The sequence below is a fragment of the Canis lupus genome, chromosome 10 (assembly GCF_011100685.1).
Source record: "Canis lupus familiaris isolate Mischka breed German Shepherd chromosome 10, alternate assembly UU_Cfam_GSD_1.0, whole genome shotgun sequence".
NCBI lineage: Eukaryota > Metazoa > Chordata > Mammalia > Carnivora > Canidae > Canis > Canis lupus.
Genome location: NC_049231.1, coordinates 49,914,066 through 49,925,065, shown reverse-complemented (window position 1 = coordinate 49,925,065; position 11,000 = coordinate 49,914,066). Strand labels below are relative to the sequence as shown.

General features: G+C 42.5%; 2 long non-coding RNA genes across 2 annotated transcripts; one reads left to right on the top strand and one right to left on the bottom strand.

The window, feature by feature from the left end:
• The first annotated feature begins 1,325 nt into the window (after nucleotides 1-1,325).
• Nucleotides 1,326-9,884, top strand: LOC111097738. The gene is made up of 3 exons (XR_005365873.1): nucleotides 1,326-1,386; nucleotides 2,825-2,960; nucleotides 9,350-9,884. It is a non-coding gene; the product is annotated as an uncharacterized LOC111097738 (long non-coding RNA).
• On the bottom strand, nucleotides 3,393-10,749 carry LOC106559415. The gene is made up of 3 exons (XR_005365874.1): nucleotides 10,622-10,749; nucleotides 7,659-7,839; nucleotides 3,393-3,478 (listed from the first exon to the last, which is right to left on the bottom strand). It is a non-coding gene; the product is annotated as an uncharacterized LOC106559415 (long non-coding RNA).
• Between the last annotated feature and the right edge of the window lie 251 nt (nucleotides 10,750-11,000).

Below are 11,000 nucleotides of genomic sequence, written 5' to 3'. Positions count from 1 at the left end.
GCTTTTGTATCTTGGCTATTATAAATAATGCTGCACGTATCCCTTTGAGTTAGTGTTTCTGTATTCTTTGGGTAAAACCCCAGTAGTGTGATTCCTGGATCATAAGGTAGTTCTATTTTTAGTTTTTTGAGGAACCTCCATACTGTTTTCCAGAGTGGCTACACCAGTCTGCATTCCCACCAACAGTGTAAGAGGGTTCCTTCTCCACATTCTTGCCAACACCTGTTGTTTCTTGTGTTGTTGATGTTAGCCATTCTGACAGGTGTGATATCTCATTGTGGTTTTGATTTGCATTTCCCTGATAATGAGTGACGTTGAGCATCTTTTCATCTTTTTCTGTTGACCATCTGGATGTCTTCTTTGGAGAAATGTCTGTTCATATCTTCTACCTGTTTTTAATTGAATTATTTGTTTTTTGTGTGTTGAGTCTTATAAGTTCTTTATATATTTTGGATACTAACCTTTTATTGGATATATCATTTTCAAATAGCTTCTCCCATTCTGTAGGTTGCCTTTTCATTTTGTTGATGGTTTCCTTTGCTGTGCAGGAGTTTTTATTTTGATGTAGTCCCAATAGTTTATTTTGCTTTTGTTTCCCTTGCCTCAGAAGACACATCTAGAAAGATGTTGCTACAACTGATATCAAAGAAATTACTACAATTGATGCCAAAGAAGTTACTGCCTGTGCTCACTTCTAGGACTTTTATGTTTTCTGGTTTCACATTTAGGTCATTAATCCATTTTGAATTTATTTTTGTGTATAGGGTAAGAAAGAGATCCAGTTTTACTCTTCTGCATGTAGCTAGCTGTCCAGTTTTCCCAACACTGTTTGTTGAAGAGACTGTTTCCCATTTGATATTCTTTCCTGACTTGAAGATTAATTGACCATATAGTTGTGGGTTTATTTCTGGATTTTCTACTCTATTCTGTTGATCCATATGTCTGTTTTGGTGCCAATACCATACTGTTTTGATCACTACACTTTGTAGTATAACTTGAAGCCCAGAATTTTGATGCCTCCAGTTTTGCTTTTCTTTTTCAAGATTGCTTTGGCTACTTGCGGTCTTTTGTGGTTCCATACAAGTTTTAGGATTGTTCGTTCTAGCTCTGTGAAAAATGCTGTTGGTATTTTGATATGGATTGCATTAAATCTGTGAATTGTTTTGTGTAGCTATAGACATTTTAACAATATTTGTTCTTCTGATCCATGAGCATGGAATGTCTTTCCTTTATGTCATCATCAATTTCTTTCATCAATGTTCTATAGTTTTCAGAGTATAGGCTTTCAACCTTTGGTTAGGTTTTTTCCCTGGGTATCTTACTATTTTTGGTGCAGTTGTAAATGGGATCGTTTACTTAATTTCTCTTTCTGCTGCTTCATTATTGGTGTGTAGAAATGCAACAGATTTCTGTACATTGATTTTGTATCCTTTGACTTAAAAAAAAAGATTTACTTATTTGAGAGAGAGAGAGAGTGTGGGGAGGGGTAGAGGGAGAAAATCTTCAAGCAGACTCCCGGTTGAGCATGGAGATAGACTCTGGGCTTGATCTCAAGAGCATGAGATCATGACCTGAGCCAAAACCAATACTCTGCCACTTAACCAACTGACCCACCGGGTGCCCCTGTATGTGACTTTACTGAATTCATTAATCAGTTTTAGCAGCTTTTTGGTGGAGTCTTGCATGTTTTCTACATAGAATAGCATTTTTTCTGCAAATAGTGAAAGTTTTACTTCTTTATTGATATGGATTCCTTTTATTTCTTTTTATTGTCTGAATGCTATGACTAGGACTTCCAGCACTGTGTTGAATAAGAGTGATGAGAGTAGACATCCTTGTCTTGTTCCTGATCTTAGAGGAAAAACTCTCAGTTTTTCCCCTGTAAGGATGATGTTAGCTATGGGTTTTTCATAAGTGGGCTTTATTATGTTGAGATATGCTCCCTCTAAACCTACTTTGTTGAAGGTTTTTATCATGAATTGATGTTGTACTTTGTCAAATGCTTTTTCTGTATCTATTGAAATGATCATATGGTTCTCATCCTTTCTCTTACTGATGTGATGTATCCCATTGACTGATTTGCGAATATTGAACCCTTGCAAACCAGGAATAAATCCCACTTAATCGTGGAATGATATTTTTAATATTTGTTGAATTTGGGGCACCTGGGTGACTTAGTCAGTTAGGTATCTGCCTTTGGCTCAGGTCATGATCACAGGGTCCAGGGATTGATCCAGCTTCCTGCTCTGCAGGTAGTCTGCTTCCCTCTTTTTCTCCAGCTGCCCATCCCCACTGTTAATTTTTTTTTCTCTCTCTCTCAAATAAATAAATAAAGGCTTTAAAAAATATATATTGTTGAATTCAGTTTGCTGGTATTTTGTTGAGAATTTTTGCATCTGTGTTCATCAGGGATATTTGCTTATAGTTTCCTACTTTAGTGGAGTCTTTATCTGGTTTTGGTATCAGAGTAATGCTGGCCTCATAGAATGAATTTGGAAGTTTTCCTTCCTCTTCTCTGTTTTGGAGTAGTTTAAGAAGGATAAGTATTAATTCTTTAAATATTTGGTAGAATTTTCCTGTAAAGCCATCTGGTCCTGGACTTTTGTTTGGTGGGAGGTTTTTTTTTTTTTTCCTGACTCAAATTCCTTGCTGTTTATTTGTCTGTAAAAATTTTTCTATTTCTCCCTGTTTTAGCTTTGGGTAGTTTATATGTTTCTAGGAATTTATGCATTTCTTCCAGGTTGTCCAATTTGTTGGCATATCGTTTTTCATAATATTCTCTTATGATTGTTTGTAGAAGTCTTTTTTTTTTTTTTTTAATAAGGGCTGAACCATTCAGAAAGATCAGAAGGGCCTCTCTTCCCAGTTAAAAGAAGAAATGTGCTAAAGTAGGAGAGGCGTCAGGGAGATGACAGTGACCACAAGAGAAGATGACAGTGACCACCCTGCTCTCTTCTCTGGTGAGGATTAGAACTGGAATGCCATCTGTAGGCATTGGATTAAGTAAGGAGGCCAGTGACAACTGAGCAGCCCACAGATCCTTGGAGGGCAGCAAGCAGGACACTGGTTAGTTCCCCAGGACAGGAATGGGAGTGTTAAAAAGGTGGGGGTTGCTTTGGGATGAAGTCCAAGGAGAGCCACCTCTTCCCCTCCTCTGCAGCATCGTGAGCTGAGCAAGGACATGCCCAACAGACAGTCTTTGGCAGCACTGGCAGAGAGGGGCTTGCCAGCTTCCTTTACCAGCCACCAAATTAGGGATTCTAAAAACTGTTTTATGTTCATTACACTTCTTCTTACAGCTCCTGTGCCAGAGATGCTTGGCAATGGGAAGCAGACTACTTGATTTGCGTAATAGATATTTTCACATACAGCATACATAAAAAACAAAAACAAAAGTGTCATAAAATTTTAATCTGGTCTTTTTGTAGCAGCAGTGGGAAGCACAGAGGTTTTATCATTATGCTATCTCCTGTAGGATCTGTAGAACAAAACAGAACATTCGTGGAAAAAGAATGTGTTACTGTTAAGCAAAATTGGACCAGGGGACCACTGAATGCAGACTCAAATGCACAATGTGGGTGGCCCACCCCTCAACCCAATTGGAGCCCAATTCCAGTCTTGGAAGCTTTCCTAGCAGGAAGCTAGGTGGTGACTTTAGCTGCATCTCCCCAGACACATCAGTTTGTGAGAGAGGATGCCATAGCCTTTGACCAGCAGGGTCCCCAGATGCCCATTTCCTCCCACAGATCACCTTGGGTAGTCTCCCTATTGTTGTGCACCTCTCTGCCACAGGGTGGCTCTACTCTGCAGCTTCCTACCCACAACCTAAGGCCCCAGAAGCCAGAGTTGAAATGCCAGGCACCAAGGTTGTGCAGCCATCACCCAAATCCGGCACACACACACCCTTCCCCCTGCACTCCCCTGCCAAGGGGCCGGAGATACTGGCCTAGGGCAGGGATTAGCATCCACCCAATGGTGAGAGACAGAATTTGCCAATCTTTTGCCAGTGATTTGAGGAGGGCAGCAACCAGGGAAATGCAAACAGATGGAAATGCAAACCAGGTACCATCCAATCCAGCTGTCTATGTGAAAAAGCTCAAGAGAGACAGAAGATCCATCTGGGGGCAAAGCAGCACAGCTGAGAATTCCCTGAGCCCAAGAGCACAGCTCCAATCACTTTTTAGGAGGTGGGAGAAAGAGAGATGAATGTGACTTGGCTGGACAGCCCGTGTCCATTCGATGTTTACTGTCTTTGGCACTCACCCTAGACAAGAGTTCTTGTTCTCTCACTGATGCTACATAAAACTCTTACTAGGTCTCCAAAGTGAAGTTTAACACTCCCTCTAATGAAGAACCTGGGTGAGTTCCTAGGACTTTGCCAGGACTCCAGAGCTATTTGTGCACAATATCACCACATCTCTTATCAGAGATATTCCTCCTGCCTCACCAGTCCCTGGCCAGTCCTTTTTGCCCTCAGGGTCCCCCTACTTGGGGTTGATGGGCTTGTGTCTTCCCTGGAATCAGAACGAATCAAAAACAGAGCAGGTGAAGGAAGAGGGCTGGGTCCTGTGAGTCAAAAATGAGGGTTGAAGAGGATGAAGCCAGGGAGGTAATTCCAGGACAACAGTGGTTTCAGGCTGGCAAGCAGGGGTATGGTCATGAGAGAAATCTGGAACATGGGCTGGAGCCATGACCCTGCCCAGGCTTTCCACGGCATTTGGCAAGAAAAGTTGGCATTATTTATAAGGTCTCCCTGGCCATCCAAACCCCAGGCCCAGGTGTGGGCCTCTCCAGATACCTCAGCTTTCCCATCTGGGGCTTCTAGGACTTCTTCCCAGAGACAAGGACTTGCTTACTGTCTCTCTTAGTTCAGGAAAGTAAAGCCTGGAATTTAGGAACCAATCGTGAATCCAAAATGTTCTTTTCACCACCTCTCCCTATAAGGTCTGTCATGCAAATAGGATCTTTTAGGCTTCCCTCCTGTTCCTAAGTTCAGGATATTGTATGTACCTTGCTCTACCCCAGACTTTTACTACTTTACCATTTGGCCACTTTCTTCAACTGCCAGTTATATTTTTGATAATTACGGCATATAATATAGGTATTGTCACTCCTAATTAAGTAGTAAGGCACTTTGTGTTTAAGTATTGAATGCTAACTATGTTCTAGATGCTTTGATAAGTGCTTTATATAGCTGATTGAGCTGAATCTGCATAACAACCTTATGAAGGAGGTACCATAGTTTATTATCCCTGGTTTTCTGGGGGAGTGAGGTGAACAGAGATGTCAAGAAAACTAGTCCAAGGTTCTGGCTTCTTGTGTGAGTTGAGCAAACCATAACCTCTCTGTGCCTCAGTCTGTTCATCTGTAAAATGGGATTAATATCAGTTTCTACCTGATAAGACTGCTATGAGAATTAACTGCCCTGTTATCTATAAAGTGCCCAGAATAGTGCCTGGCCCATACGTGTTTGTTGAGTATATCCAGCTCTGCCCATCTAAATGGCAGAGCTGGATATAACCCAGGTAATTTTATTTCATAGTACAAATTCCTAACCACTATCCATATTCTTTTTGGTTGTGTCCTGTTCTGTTTCTTCTGAAAGGTTTGGCAGTGCTTTTGGTTTCCACTTTACCAAGACAGGGAAACTGAGCTATGGAAATTCAGGGCTGCATGTGAGCTTGTCTTCTGGAGAATTCAGTGGAGACAGGTCATGTATTCTCAAAGGCCAGGCACTGCTCTGAGCACTTTACAGTTCCTATACAGTCTTAGGAGGTAGGTACTGTTTTCCATCCCATTTTTACATATGAGGAAACTGAGGCACAGACCAGCCTGACTCTGCTGTCATATCTGTTCTCTACCATAGGCCAACCAGTTCTACTCCCAGGTCCTGGAGCAGGAGTTCTGGGCCAGTAACCCAGGGACTCAGCACAGGAGTATCTTGCTGAGAGTCCTACACCACCCTTTGCCCTTTGTCCCACCTTTTCTGCCTTGGGCTATGACCAAGGCTTCCACTGGACCCTAGGTTTCAATAACTGCCTTGGCCTACCTTCCATGGCTATATCAGACCCATTTCTCTGGTGACCAATGGTCATAGTTTTCCCAGGGATGCCTCAGCTTTAAAGCTGAAAGTCCTAGGGGAAACCTTTCAGTCCTGGGCAAACCAGGATGGTTGGTTACCCTGCACACTGCACAAGCCTGCAGCCACTCTCTGACCCAGTGAAGCTTTGCTCTTGCTGCTGGGTAATCCATAGATATCCAGAAATCCAGAGAATAACCTCTCCTCTCCAAATGATCCCTCAAAGCATCTTAATTTAGCAGCAGCTGCATCACATTTTAAATCCAAAGAGCATAAGGAACATTACTAGGAAATCTTGTTTTCTGGATGGAGGAGATCTCTCAGGTTTACTTTTCTAAAGCACACTGATGGAACATAAGCTAGCAGTTTCCTCTCTGCCCTTCACACATGACCCATCAAGCTATTATTTCATTTTCCCTCTGCGTTTTCATTCTCCCCAAACACTTCCTCTTAATGATTTCCTTTCAGCCCAAAGCAAGCAGCAGAATAAAGAGACTGGGCTTGGCATCAGGGAGACCGCATGAGTAGAAGAAAGGATGTGGGCTTTGGAGGCAGAAAGACTGGGTGTGGATCCTGTCTTTGACATGTCATTTTATATCTTTGTGCAAGTTACTTAACCCCCCTGAATATTGTCTGTAAAAGGATCACATGAGAAGATCCGTGGTGATCATGTGTGCAGAGTGATTCGCAGGGAGTGGGATGGTGGGTGTTCAGTGGCTGATGGAAGATACCACAGCTCGAGACTGGAGCCCCCCCCCCACCCCGGGATTGGCAGGATTCTGGTCCTAAATCTGAGTCGAGGCACCCAGAGAAATGTCCCTGATGTGGTCTCTTCGCTGGCTTCTTCTTTTTGCCTTCCATGGCGATTCCCTGGGGAAGCCGTATTACAAAGTCACAGGGTCCTATACTCCTTCATTCTACTTTTTACAATCTGAATTCAAAATTTAATTTCTATCTTCCCCATCTGGTCACGAACTCCCTGAAGGCAGGGACCGCGTCTATCTTGTTCACTGTTGTAGATTTGGCAGCCAAATCGGTGCCTGGCACACACTGGGCGTTCAATTAATTGAATGAAATGAATGAATGAATCAAATGACCATCAAAGGTACTGGGGTATTGGGGGGGGGGGGGGAGAAGACCGAATCCTGGAAGGAGGGTTAGGCAGCAATACGCCACTAGATGGCGATGTCACCCTGCTGGTAAACTCTCCAGCGGGCTTTCTCGCATGGAGGGTGGGTGACAAACTCAATTTCCATTTTAAATTGGAAGCAATGATGCTGGATTAACATCTGTCTTTCATTGAGCATCATGGCAGGCAATTTTACGACAAATTTTCTACAGTTCTGACAACAACCACAGGAGAGAGTATCTCATTTTACCGATGAAGTAATAAATTCCCAGTAATTTTAAGTAACTTTTCTAAAGATGCACAGCTTGTGGGTGACAGAAGAAGGCTCCGCGCCAGGGTGTGTTTGGCCTCCAAGCCTGTGTTCTTTCCAGCGTACCCCAGTGCTGCTCCTCCAGCAGCCTAATGGCACCAGTGAACAGCCTTCCCACTGTGATAGGCATCCATCCTTACCTCCCTTTTTGTCCTCACAGCTGGTTGTTTTACATGTCCAGTCAGAACTATCCACACAACCTTTGGTTTCTTAGAGGTCAGCTTACAGGGAGGGGAGATGACAGACAGAACAGACTCAACGCTTCTTAGACCAGAGGTTTGATTTAAGTCTTAAGCTCATGGGTAGGTTAGGTGTAGCGTCCTGAGGAAGGAGGAAATAATCTTCAGTTTATCAACCAGCCATCAGTAGTTCTCCATTCAGCATCTGTGTTGCACACACAGGGTTATGATCTGATTGGACATATAAGACGCGCCCACATGGGACATAATACACTGCGGTACGCAAGTGCCTCGTGGAGACATATACAGTAAGGGCACTAGGCATTCAGAGGCCAAAAGGATTCCTGTGACTGGGGTGGTCACAGTTCTCAAAGTCAGGGTTGACCTTCACAGGAAATGCATTTTGGGAGATAGGCAGCTAGTCAACTGGTCCGTTTCTATAAAAGGTGTGGACCAAGGACCAGCAGGCTTGACGCCAGCTGAGAGCTTGCTAGACATGCAGAATCTCTGGTCTGGCTTCAGACCTCATGAACCAGAATCTGCCTTTTAACAAGCTTTCCAGATGATTCGCACACATTAAAGATTTTGGGGGGACTAAGTATTTGTATTTATATGTCCTTTTAAGATGAAGTAATACTCTGAAACACTCTTTAATTTCATGGTTTAGTTTTAATTTTGGACTTTGATTTGCTTAAAAGAATGGTACTGAATATTCTTAAACTTCTGCTGTTCTTCTCTATAAGAACCTAAGGAGATTCCTAGTAGCTAAATTTTCTGTGGCCTGGTGAATCACTAACTAGAAAGAAAGTTCTTATCCAAAGCACCTTTGCAAGTATTTGTGCAATGTGAATTGCTCAAAAGGCCTTGAAAAATCCTAAAGGGTATTTTTTTAATCAAATTAGTAAAGGAAGTTTACCTTATTATTTCGATGTAATGCATGTATGCTATATGATGGAACCATAATACTCGATCATCAGGTCACTCCATACCTACCCACCCCCACCCCATTGCCCTTCTACCTATCATTCTCGGTAAATCAAAGTTGCCAGAATGTGGACTTTCTGATTAACTCTGATGGAGAAAGATGCTTACTTAGACACTGGCATATTGATAATACTTTATTTGTCATCTCAATAAGAAGTGATGATGTCCCATGTCTAATTGTGGCTGTATTTCTCTTATCCACTTGGGTGGATAAGTTGGGTGGAAGTTGGGGGAGTCCATTCAGAAAGGCAGCCTGGTATATAGAAAAGGGCACTAGACAACTCGGTGAGACCACATGGGTTGTGGTCTAACATATGTTAGCTGTGTAGTGTCACCTCTCTGGGTCTCACTGCCCCATCTATAAACTTGGGAAGTGGAACCAGGTAATTGCTAAGATTCCTTCCTAGTTTAGCATTATATGAGCTTAGATGACTAGGAGTTCGAGCATGGGTAGTTATTCATTAAACTCAGATTATATACTCCCAAATAGAAATGGCCCACACCATCTTTACTTACAGATCTAAAAGTTGAGAAGGCTGGTTACCATAGCAATGCACCTTCATGGAGTCATTTTATAAATTTGATTCTGTAAAGTGACAATATTCTGTACCGGCACCTGCAAAACTCCCTAACGTTTCCTTTGCTTCCATTCTTGCTCCGGGCTACAGTGCCAAGAGTTGTCCTAATCTGGAGAAGCAATCAGAGTTCTCAAGCTGCCTTTCGGTCTGCTAGAACAGAAGGTGCTGACAGGGTGGGAGGAAAGGCAGGCCTCCTTTCAGTTTACTAATTCTGCAGCCGCCCTTCACAAACGCCAGCAAATATTTTGCGATGTTGCAAGGTGTTACGAGAAGTGAAAAGCAAGCTGTGATTCAGCTGGTATGAAGACTTTGCAAATAAAAAAGAGTGATCTGTTTTGCAGCAAACTATTATTTCTGCCAGAGCCCACAGACTGGAATACTAAAAGAGGTATTTCTGCAAGACACTGCCATCATACATATTGGGTTTTCCAAATAAGACCAATTTCAAATTCACTGGCTCAGCAGGTCCCAACCTGTGGACCTCAGGCCCCTGGGAGCTGTGGAATCACCTCAAGGGATGTGCACACCCATGTGCATGTGCTCTGTCTGCAGACTGAATGAAAAATGTGCTCATCCACATGGGTTGCATCTCAAATATGCATAAATGTTGTAATGAATAAAAGAAATGAACTTACAATGTTACTAAATATATCTTAGCCTTTTGTTACATAGTTTCTTAATCAGCTGACACTAAAATTAGAGTTAGATTCATGTTTAACTTTAAGAAAAAAAAATTCTTGGTGTTGAAATGCAGCCTTCACACTTGTCAGATCATTTGAATTGAATCTGGTTCAGAGAATATGGACACCTTATCATTAGGAGAGACCCTTTCCTTTGAAGGCATATGTGGATAATATATTCACAATTTGGTTGCTAAAACCTTAAAACCTGTTAGGAAGACATTTAAGTGGTTAGTTGAGCACTGCTCCTCTCTGAGAAATGTTTTTTTGGGGGGTATATAAACTATAAGCAGTGGGTACATTAATTAGGCCACAAATTTATAAGAAATATAAGCTAATTTTTATTTCTAGCTGCCATCTCTTGGCATTATCAGAAATTTAATCTGAGTGCGCTTATAGATTTCATCTCTTCTTTCCCTGGGATTGTGTCTAGTTTCTGGCAGGGCCTTATGAGGTGCCAAGGTACACAATGATGTGGGGTGGGGCAAGCAGTAGAGGGAGTAAGGAACCTGACTCCCATGTCGTCCTTCCCCACTGGTATCTACTGAACCATACTGTTTCATGACCTCTTCTGGTTCGCCAGCACCCTCCACTTCTGTGGTATCCTCTCAGGCACAAGGAGAAGTGCTTCCATTTCTCATTGTGGCCTTGAAGACTTTGCAAGCCTTGGACCCCCACGTACCCATTTCTTTTCTGAAGTCTTGCAACCTTCCTGAGGCTCTGCTGAGGGTATGAGGATCATGTCCTTTTTATTCCCAGGCCCCATAAAAACATCTGGGATTGTTCCACCTTCCCTAGGTGAACCTGTGGAGTAACATAAAGGACACAGCATTGACACGTTTGCTCTTGGGATTTGCCCAGAAATTTACTTCATCCACTCAGGCACAGGGAACCTTTTTTTCTATTCCTGTTAGATTTTCTTCCAAATATTTTATCTAGGCTGCTAGGATTTTTTTTTTCCTTCTTTCTCCTAAGGGCTGCTTCTAGAACCAAAAGCCAGGAAGACACTCTTATTTCTCTGCCTCTTATTGTCACATCCCTCCTCTGAGATAAGAGCCTTG